The sequence below is a fragment of the Physeter macrocephalus genome, chromosome 1, assembly GCF_002837175.3.
Source record: "Physeter macrocephalus isolate SW-GA chromosome 1, ASM283717v5, whole genome shotgun sequence".
NCBI lineage: Eukaryota > Metazoa > Chordata > Mammalia > Artiodactyla > Physeteridae > Physeter > Physeter macrocephalus.
Window position 1 is genome coordinate 53,155,996 of NC_041214.2, and position 9,290 is coordinate 53,165,285.

Sequence of the window (9,290 nt, forward strand, 5' to 3'; positions counted from 1 at the left end):
GGCACCTCCATACCACAAAGTTTTGAGGTGGTTTGTTACACCACAAGAGTAACCAACCCTATTGAGTCACTGAAAACCTGGTTGAACCGCATACTGATAAACACTGATGTTTATATGGAGGTCTGCTGAAAGCTGGGTGATTGCCACTGTTAGCAGAGACTGCATGGCATGGTGGTATGAAATGAGCTATAGAGTTAAACCTAAGCCTAAACCACCTAAGCCTCTGTTCCATGATCTAGTAAACAGGAATAGTAATTCCTATCTTGCAGAGTTTGTATGTGGATTAGAGTTGATGTGTGTACAACACTCAAAAAGTACAGTGCCTAGCAAAGAACCAGAATCAATTAAACAAATAGTTAAAAATAGCAGTGCTGCAATTTTCTGATTTTATATTCCCTACCATTTCACTTAGATTGAAGCTTTATGCTCTTGTGAGTGATCTTATTTTGTAAAGCCGACTTGCCATATACAGCTCAGTTGGACAGACAGATCTATAAGAGTATTTGAGTTAAATGATAAATATAATTAGAAAATGAGAGTACCATGTAAAAACAAATACTGGATTATTTAGTGCCTTCAGCTAGAAATCGGCTTGTCCTACAAGCTGACTGCCATGAGTAAGACTGAATAAGCCATAATCATCAAAATGACTGAGAATTAAGAAAGAAAATTAATTCCCAAAGGTAATCGCTATAGATCTCATTAGTTCAGGAATAACCTACCTTAGGACTTTAATTAAAAATAGTATTTATTCCAGATAAATGAGTGCTGGCAGGTTTCTGCAGAATCCATAATCTTGGTTATGCTAAATCTTCTTATATTAAGGCAGACATCATTAATCTCATTTGAGATGCCCTCCTGTCTGACAGCCCTTACAGCACTGGGGCTATTTCTTGCAGCAGCCTTTTTATCTTCACAAAAGAGTTATAACTCATGCAGATACCTAATGTAAAAAGGTCTAGGCAATTAGAGACATCACTCTGAGATCTACACTGGCATTTTATCATGTTAGAAAGCTTCTCATAATGAGTTTGTTCTCAAATGGAGGCCAATATCTCAACACTACCATCAAATTAAGGGTGGTTATTTTATTATTTTATTTATTTATTCATTCCATTCTTTGTTCCAGAGAAGCATCAGGTGTTTTATAATAATTCAAAGACTATGAGCAGATAAAAGAGAAATCCTAACAAGTCAGTGAAGAAAACAGGGCCAAGGAGAGAATGAGAGTAGAAAAGGCAGGAAGAAGTTAGAAGGAATGAGGTTAATATCCTAAATGCATGCTGTAAAGTTCTGTAAAATTATATAACTTTCAAGCTTGCCAGCTGATTGTTGGCTTATATTCCAAGTTTTATATAATGATTAATTCTGAGAAATTTGTTCCCTGCCTATTCTGATTATTTCTGTACAAGTTACTAATGGATGCATGCACTGGGTTGAATAGCATCTCCCCAAAATTCATGTCCACCTGCAACCTGTGAATATGACCTTATTTGGAAATAGGGTCCTTGTAGATGTAATCAAGTTAAGATGAGGTCATACTGGATTAGGGTGGGCCCTAAATCCAGTGACTGGCATCCTTATAAGGAGAGGGAAATTTGGATTCAGAAACACACAGGGGAGCAGGCCACGTGATGACGGGGGCAGAGACTGGAAAGATATGGGGACAAGCCAAGGAGTGAGGCAAGGAAAGAATTCTTCCCCAGAGACTTCAGAGCCAGCACGGCCCTGCCAACAGCTTGACTTCTAACCTCCAGAACTGTGAGAGAGTAAATTGCTGTTGTTTAAGCCACCCAGATACTCTGTTATGACAGCTCCAAGAAACTAATACAACCCTTAAACATTTTTCTTTCTAAGAACCCGGAGTACATGCCCAGTATGAAAATAAGGATTCAAAGGGAGAAAAATTCAGTTAAAGAAATAAAATTCCAAAAATGTTGTCTAGTAAGCTTTTTGTTTAAAATGTATAGCTCTCCTATACATGCTGGCTAGTGACAAAACAAGTAGCAAGTAAACAACAAATATTAAGAGGGGGGAAAAAGCTCTTGGAAGCATCCAATCACATTTAGTTTAACAGATTGCTTTTATATGGATAAATGGGCTTTTGATACCTTATTGCATACACTATGAAAGTCTGATTTTTCCCAAAGCTATACAGGGACCGCTGACCCAGTCTCTGGCACAGAGGACACTAGCTGTTTCATTTACCTCCAATTGAGGGAGGGCCTAACCTAGAACTAGAGTCAAAAACCACAAGTACTTCAACTTACAAAGCTGGGATGCAAGCATTTTAGAGCACAAGGCAAGATGATCTCAGGTCTTCTTTAAGACAACAGAATTAGAAAGGTAATATAATACCCCAAACTGATAAACTTGTGCTAAATGTTTGCACACCAGATGAAAAACATTAGTTTGTAATCTAAATATCCTGCAGAAATGAAACTACTGCTTCATGGTGCCAGTATTTTAAGATATGGACAGCCAGTGATGTGGCAACTGGCGTCCACTCACGGAGGCCTTCAGCTGGGAGTTGGGGCACTTCTCAGCTCTCCCAACACAGGCCTTGCTGTCAGCGCAGCTTTGAGCTATGCTCAGAAGGCAGTACGTGGATGCTACTGGGCTCAAGTATCCTTTCCTGCCATGACAATTCAAGCTCACAGTAACTAGATCACAGACTCGAAGCCTGCAGGCCAGATTCAGCCCACAGCCTTGTTTTGTTTGGCCTGCTAGTGTATCTTGTTCTTAATTAATTGCTAACTTTAAAAAATTGGAAGATTTCATGTGAAGTTCCATACTACCAGTGGGCATGAATTTCTGCAGGGCAGTCACCTGGAGCTGAGTAGCAGTTCCCCTCTTTGCTGGACACAAGTCCCCTCCAGTGCCCACTGTCACGCCCTTCCAGGCACCCATGGCCATACAGCACAGGGATAAGAGTGTGGGTTCCCAGCCAGACTCCCAGGGTTCCATTCCTGGATGTGTGACCTTGAACACATGATTGCTCTTCTCTGACCAGTAGCTTCCTCTCATGTAAAATGGGTGTAATAATAGTGTCTATTTCATTAGATTGATTTTGAGATTAAGAGAGTTAAAACATATAAAACACTTAGAGTGGTGCCTGGCACACAGTGGAAACAATAAATGTTTGTTCTTATTCTCCTTATCATCTTACCTATTCCACTTCTCTCACTTTCATTACTTACCTGGCCCTTATTGATGTTTGTGTTTTTGACTATGGCTCCAGGTAAAGCCCCATCCTCAGTTGGAGATAAAGGAGACAGCTAGTCTCCTGTGTGCTAGACAGCAAGGCAAGCAGGGGTTATACCAGTGCATCGATCAAGAGCCCAGATTCTACAAGCCAGACAACCTGGCTTCCAGTCCCAACTCTGCTACTTCCTAGCAATATGCTCTTACACATATTAACTCTCTAAAGCCTCTTTACTTACTTGTATAAAAGAGTAATGGAATTGTTGTGAATTAAAGTGCCTAGTACATAGTAGGTTTTAGCTTTTATCATTAAGAACATGCAGCAGACCACAGCATTCTCCTGCCCACCAGCAACCCCAGGCCTGGCCCACCTCAGTTTCTCCCAGCAGGCTCCAGTGCCATTCCATAGTATGAGCCCTGCTGGAGGCTGTATCCCAAGGGAGGTTCCAGGTCTGAGGGTGATAAATGAATTAGGAAGAAACCAGGTATAGCTTGGAGCTACTTATGATTAACTCCCTGTCACCCCTTTATCTTGTTATGCCCAAGTATATACCCCAGATAGCATTAGAACTTGCATGGCCTTGAAATTAAAAACAACTCTTCTAAGATGGAAGCAAATTTTTTCTACCACTTCAAAATAGTAAAAGCATCTAAGCATATGACAAGGATGAAGGCATTCAAGTTCTTAAAGTTTTCCAAAATAATTCCCTCAAGCCCTGGACAGCCTTCTCATATGATTGCCTTCACAGTGGGACATCCACCCACAGCTTGAATTCTCTCCAAATCTTATCAAAGGTTTAAAAATAACTTTTAAAATAATGCTTTAGACAGTCACATTAAACAGTTCCTGAGAACAGATGACCTCAATGGTGTTTCTTAAAGAATGCTACCTACTATTCAACTTGTTTTAGGCTTCGTGATTCTAAAATTTTTCAATTTTTTAAAGACGCAACAAAGTGTTTCTTCTATTTTAGACACAAAAGAAATATAAACAGTTGCAAACATCAAAGAGTTGACTCAATAGAAAAATCCTCCTTATGAAATTATTGTCTGTAGAAAGCTTTCCGAATTTCAATGAAAATAAAGATTAAAAAACAGCTGAATGTTAAATTGATTTTAAAAATTAAGTCATGGGAATTCCCTGGCAGTCCAGTGGTTAGGATTCGGCACTTTCACTGCCGGGCCTGGGTTCAATCCCTGGTCAGGGAACTAAGATCCCGTAAGCTGCGCGGCACAGCCAAAAAAAAAAAATTAAGTCATGTACAAGAATGGTCATAGCAGCTCTAGTCAAATGCCAAAAAAAAAAAAGAAAAGAAAAGAAAAGCAACAATCCAAAAATCTATCAACAGTAGATGGGTAAATTACTTGTGGTAAATTCATACAATAAAATATTACACAGCAATGAAAAATAATAAACTACTGCTACATGCAATAATATAAGTGAATTTTGCAAACATAATGTTAAGCAAAAGAAGAAAATCTCAGAATACTAGTTACTTTTGAGAGAGATGATCTGGGAGGGACCACAAGGGAATTTTCTGGGGTATTTGAAATGCTTTGTATCTTCAACTGGGTGGTGTCTACATAGGTTTATTCATATGTAAAATTTTATTGAGCTGTACATTTACAATTAGTGGACTGTACCATATTTAAATTACACCTCAATTTAAAAGTAAGTTAAAAAACTTGTCAGTCTTCGGGTGTGGATTTCCATAACTACACATGGCTCCGTTATGGTCTCTGTGGAAAGTTTGTCACTTAAAAAAAGAATTAGTGTAACATATTTGTACTTGACATTGTCATTCAGATTCCTTGTCTTTGGAGTAATAGCCTTCATTTTATTCATTAAATAACATTTTTGCTACTGTTTGTTTTTAAAGAAAATTCAAAAACCTTTTGATGTACTTAAACCAAACAAGCTATGCCAAAGTTTGGACAATCCTGGCAGCTTCACATATATGCCATTTCACTCCATCAGGTTCTTCTTCATTATGAGAACTACCTAGGGGTGTAGTGAGAAGAAAATGTCCTTGAAGTGGCCCCATCTGGATCAGAATCCCTGTTCTACCAGTCTCCACCTAGAGGACCTTGGCAAATCACTCCACCTCCCTGAATCTGTGTTCTCTTCTGCAGAATGGAGATGGTGCCTCCCTCACAGGGTTACTGAGAGAATTAGGATAAAATTTGTAAAACTTTTGGCAGACAATTTTTAGGTGGAAACTGTTAGTAAATGGAAGTGAGCCCTTAGCTAAGTCTATATTTTAAAAAGAACATGGACGTGTGCTTCAAAATATTCAAGTCTCAAAGATTTACATCTGAGAAATGTGGGAAAGGCCAAAATTTTGCCCATATTTAACAACAGTATAATCCTTGGTTCAGCCCTGACCGTACAGTGAGCCTTCACTCCCTCCCCAGTGTTTTTCTGTCCTCTCTGGCCTTCCATCACTAGGACAGAACATTCCTCTGCTTCTCTCCTACAAAATTCCTTTTTGCCACCTGAACATTAGGACCCCAGCCCAGGGACTAAAGCCTCGGATTCTGCCCCCAAGGGGCTGCCTAAAGCACCTTTCGGCAGAGGCAGATCTCTTGTTACCAATACCTCAAAGGTGACATTTTCTCAACGTTTTTCTAAATAAAATATGACTCAATTACAATTTGTACAAAATAACGTGTCCACAGAGAAAACGAGCTATAAAAGTAAACACCACTGGAAAAGCGTGCTGCTTGTTCGTGGCGTGGTGTGAACAAAACTCCTGGCTCTCACCTCAGCAGCAGGCACCAAAAAGGAGGACTTAGGGTTGACAATTTTTCTCTGTGAAGTCAAATTTGCTTTGAAGGTTTACTTCACTGGAGGAAAAACTTGCTTTAGAGAGTATGATTCTCAAGGGAGAAGAATGCTATTGACATTTAGGACAAGACGGTTCTTCATTGTGCCAGACTGTGCCACACATCGTGAGACGCTTAGTGTCCTGACTCCACCCAGCGAGGGGAATAAAGATGCCTTCAGGGATGCAGCACAGTTGGCAACTAACTCCACCTTGGCATTGTCTCCCTGGGAGAGAAGGAAGGGTCACCCCCAATAGAATGGGAACACAGAATATAAATCAAGTTCAGCTACAGGAAAATAAAATTACATTTCTTGCTCATGAGTTTGTGGGTGAGCTGGGTACAATAACTTCCGACAAGTAGAAAGAATTCACGCTTGGGAGGGGGCTACCATGACCAAGTGTGCAACACCTAAGGGGGCACCAGTCATACTGTACACATTGTAGATTTGTAAATTTACTAAATAATTGTCCCATTAATGGAAGTATCTTGAGAGGGAGGCAACTGTTCCTAATTTGAACAATGATGCTGTAGGGACCAGAGGTGGCCCCAACAGGGAGTTTGAAGACCTTGGACCCATGCTTTTATTATATGTCTTTTATCACTATGTATGATTTCCCCATCTCTCATAAAAATATAATGCAAACTTGTAAGAGGGCTGGTAAGACAGCTAGTTGAAAAGAGAATAAACACTAAAAAGAAAATGAAAAATTGGATTTGTGATACAAGTTTTAATTTTTAAAAATTTGAAAGAAAGAAAGATCATGGGGTTAAGACAGATGTCCCCAAATGATCTCAGGTCATGAGCCCTTAGTGCCTCAGTAATATATTCACTGTGCTCCCTAGGTCTGAAGAAATACTCAGTAGTTGATTCTGTTTATTACCAACAACTTAAGTCCAAACAACTTAAATATGTATGTCCTAGAAACTCAGTAGCCTTCTTAAAAATTACATACATTGAAAGAAAAAATTTTTTATATCATTCTTAAATAATCACACTGACAGATGTGTGCCACTCTAGCATGGCTCAACTTCTCAAACTTCAGGAACAGACTGAGCTTTGCCATCAACATTTCCTTTTTCACATTGATTTTCACAAGGTACTTCCTTGTCATCGTGGTAATTTCTAAAAACCTAGCTTTCCAAAGCTATGACATTACCTTAAGGAATGTAGCACAGTATTGAAATATGTGAACTATCTCAAGCCAGTAGATTCACAACATCCGACAGATGTCAAGTTTCTGTTTTCTTTGAAATTTTTTAATTAAAAAAAAATTTTTTTTTTTTTTTGGCTGCTCTGGGTCTTCATTGCTGAATGCGGGCTTTCTCTAGTTGTGGTGAGCACTCTCCATTGCGGTGCACCGGCTTCTCATTTGCGGAGGCTTCTCTCGTTGTGGAGTATGGCTCTAGGTGCGCGGCGTTCAGTAGTTGAGGCGCATGGGCTCAGTAGTTGCGGCTTGCGGACTCTAGAGTGAGGGCTCAGTAGTTGTGGTGCACGGGCTTAGTTGCTCCACGGCATGTGGGATCTTCCCGTACCTGGGATCGAACCCGTGTCCCCTGCATTGGCAGGCAGATTCTTAACCACTGGACCACCAGGGAAGTCCTCCTTCAAATTTTTAAATGTCGTGTGGCACCCCCTGTGAATTTGCTGTGCCTCTCCTGCAGCATCTCTGTGCACAGTTTAAGACAAACAGATTAAGACAGTGAAACCCTAGACACATTGAAATTAACTGTAGTAAAGATATTTATCATGGCCTAACACCCATGGCTCTGCAGAGCTAAAATTAAGTCTGAAAGTCCAGCACTCAAGAACCTTCTTGGGCACTTGAGATAATGTCTTCAAAAGCATTTTGAAAATTCTGAAGTGCTGTAACAATAATACTTGCCGAATTAGCTGGTAAAAGAGATGTCTGCTAGAATGTAAGATCCAAGAGGCCAGGGAGTTGTGTATCCTCAATGCCTAGAATAGTGCTCGGGATATAGCTATTTTTTTAATAAATATTTGATGAATTAATAGATGAAAGAAAAGAGGGCACACTGACATTTCAAACTCTTGGTATTTTTAATAGAGTTGTAGGGTTGTCGTGGGTTTCGTGCTTTTCTTTGTATTCTCTCAACTTGGTCAGTGACTTTCCAAATGAAACCTAAGTTGTAGTGTGGTTAGAGATTACTATGTGTCTCGGTGTGTTTCTCTTGGGTTTATCCTGCCGGGGACTCTCTGTACTTCCTGGACTTGGGTGGCTATTTCCTTTCCCATCTTAGGTCTTTGTTAAACATTTCTTGCAACCTCTGGATCTTTGCCTACATTCTTTTTCCGAGGTCCTGGATCATCTTCACTATCATTATTCTGAATTCTTTTTCTGGAAAGTTGCCTATCTCCACTTCATTTAGTTGTTTTTCTGGGGTTTTATCTTGTTCCTTCATCTGGTACACAATCCTTGCCTTTCCATTTTGTCTATCTTTCTGTGAATGTGGTTTTCGTTCCACAGGCTGCAGAATTGTAGTTATTGTTGCTTCTCTAGAGATTATATATGTAAAAGTGTCTAGTACTTAGAGGTACTCAGTAAATGATTAATTTTTTATAGGGAGATAAAGTAGGGTGGTGGCAAGAATATTAGCTTTGGAATAGGGCTAATTTGGATTTGAATTGACTGGATAATCACCAGATTTCTCTGTGTCTCAGGTTTTCCATATGTAATAGGGAGATAAACATCTTAGTACAGCAGTCCCCAACCTTTTTGGCACTAGGGACCGGTTTTGTGGAAGACAATTTTTCCAGGGATGGGGGATGGGGAATTGTTCAGGCGGTAATGTGGGCGATGGGAGAGATAGGGAGCGGCAGATGAAGCTTCGCTCACTCACCGGCCGCTCCCCTCCTGCTGTGCGGCCTGGCTCCTAACAGGCCGCGGATTAGTACTGGTCCACGGCCCAGGGGTTGGGGACCCCTGTCTTAGTATACAGAGTTGTTGCAAGGATTAAATGAGAAAATGTATATAAAGCACTTAATACAGTGCCTGGAACATAAGAAGTACAAACAGGAGCTATTATCCTAATAGGTAATTTTCACTTTACTTGACTTATCTCATTCCTCTGAGGTAAGTTTCAGGACCTCTGCATAGACTGTACATTATATACACCAGGCACATGCTACCTCAGGGCCTTTGCACTGGCCTGGAATGCTCTTCCAATACATGTCCACTTCCTTCCAGTGAGCCTGATCAAATTCACCTTCACGATGAGGCCTACACAGAATTCCCTGT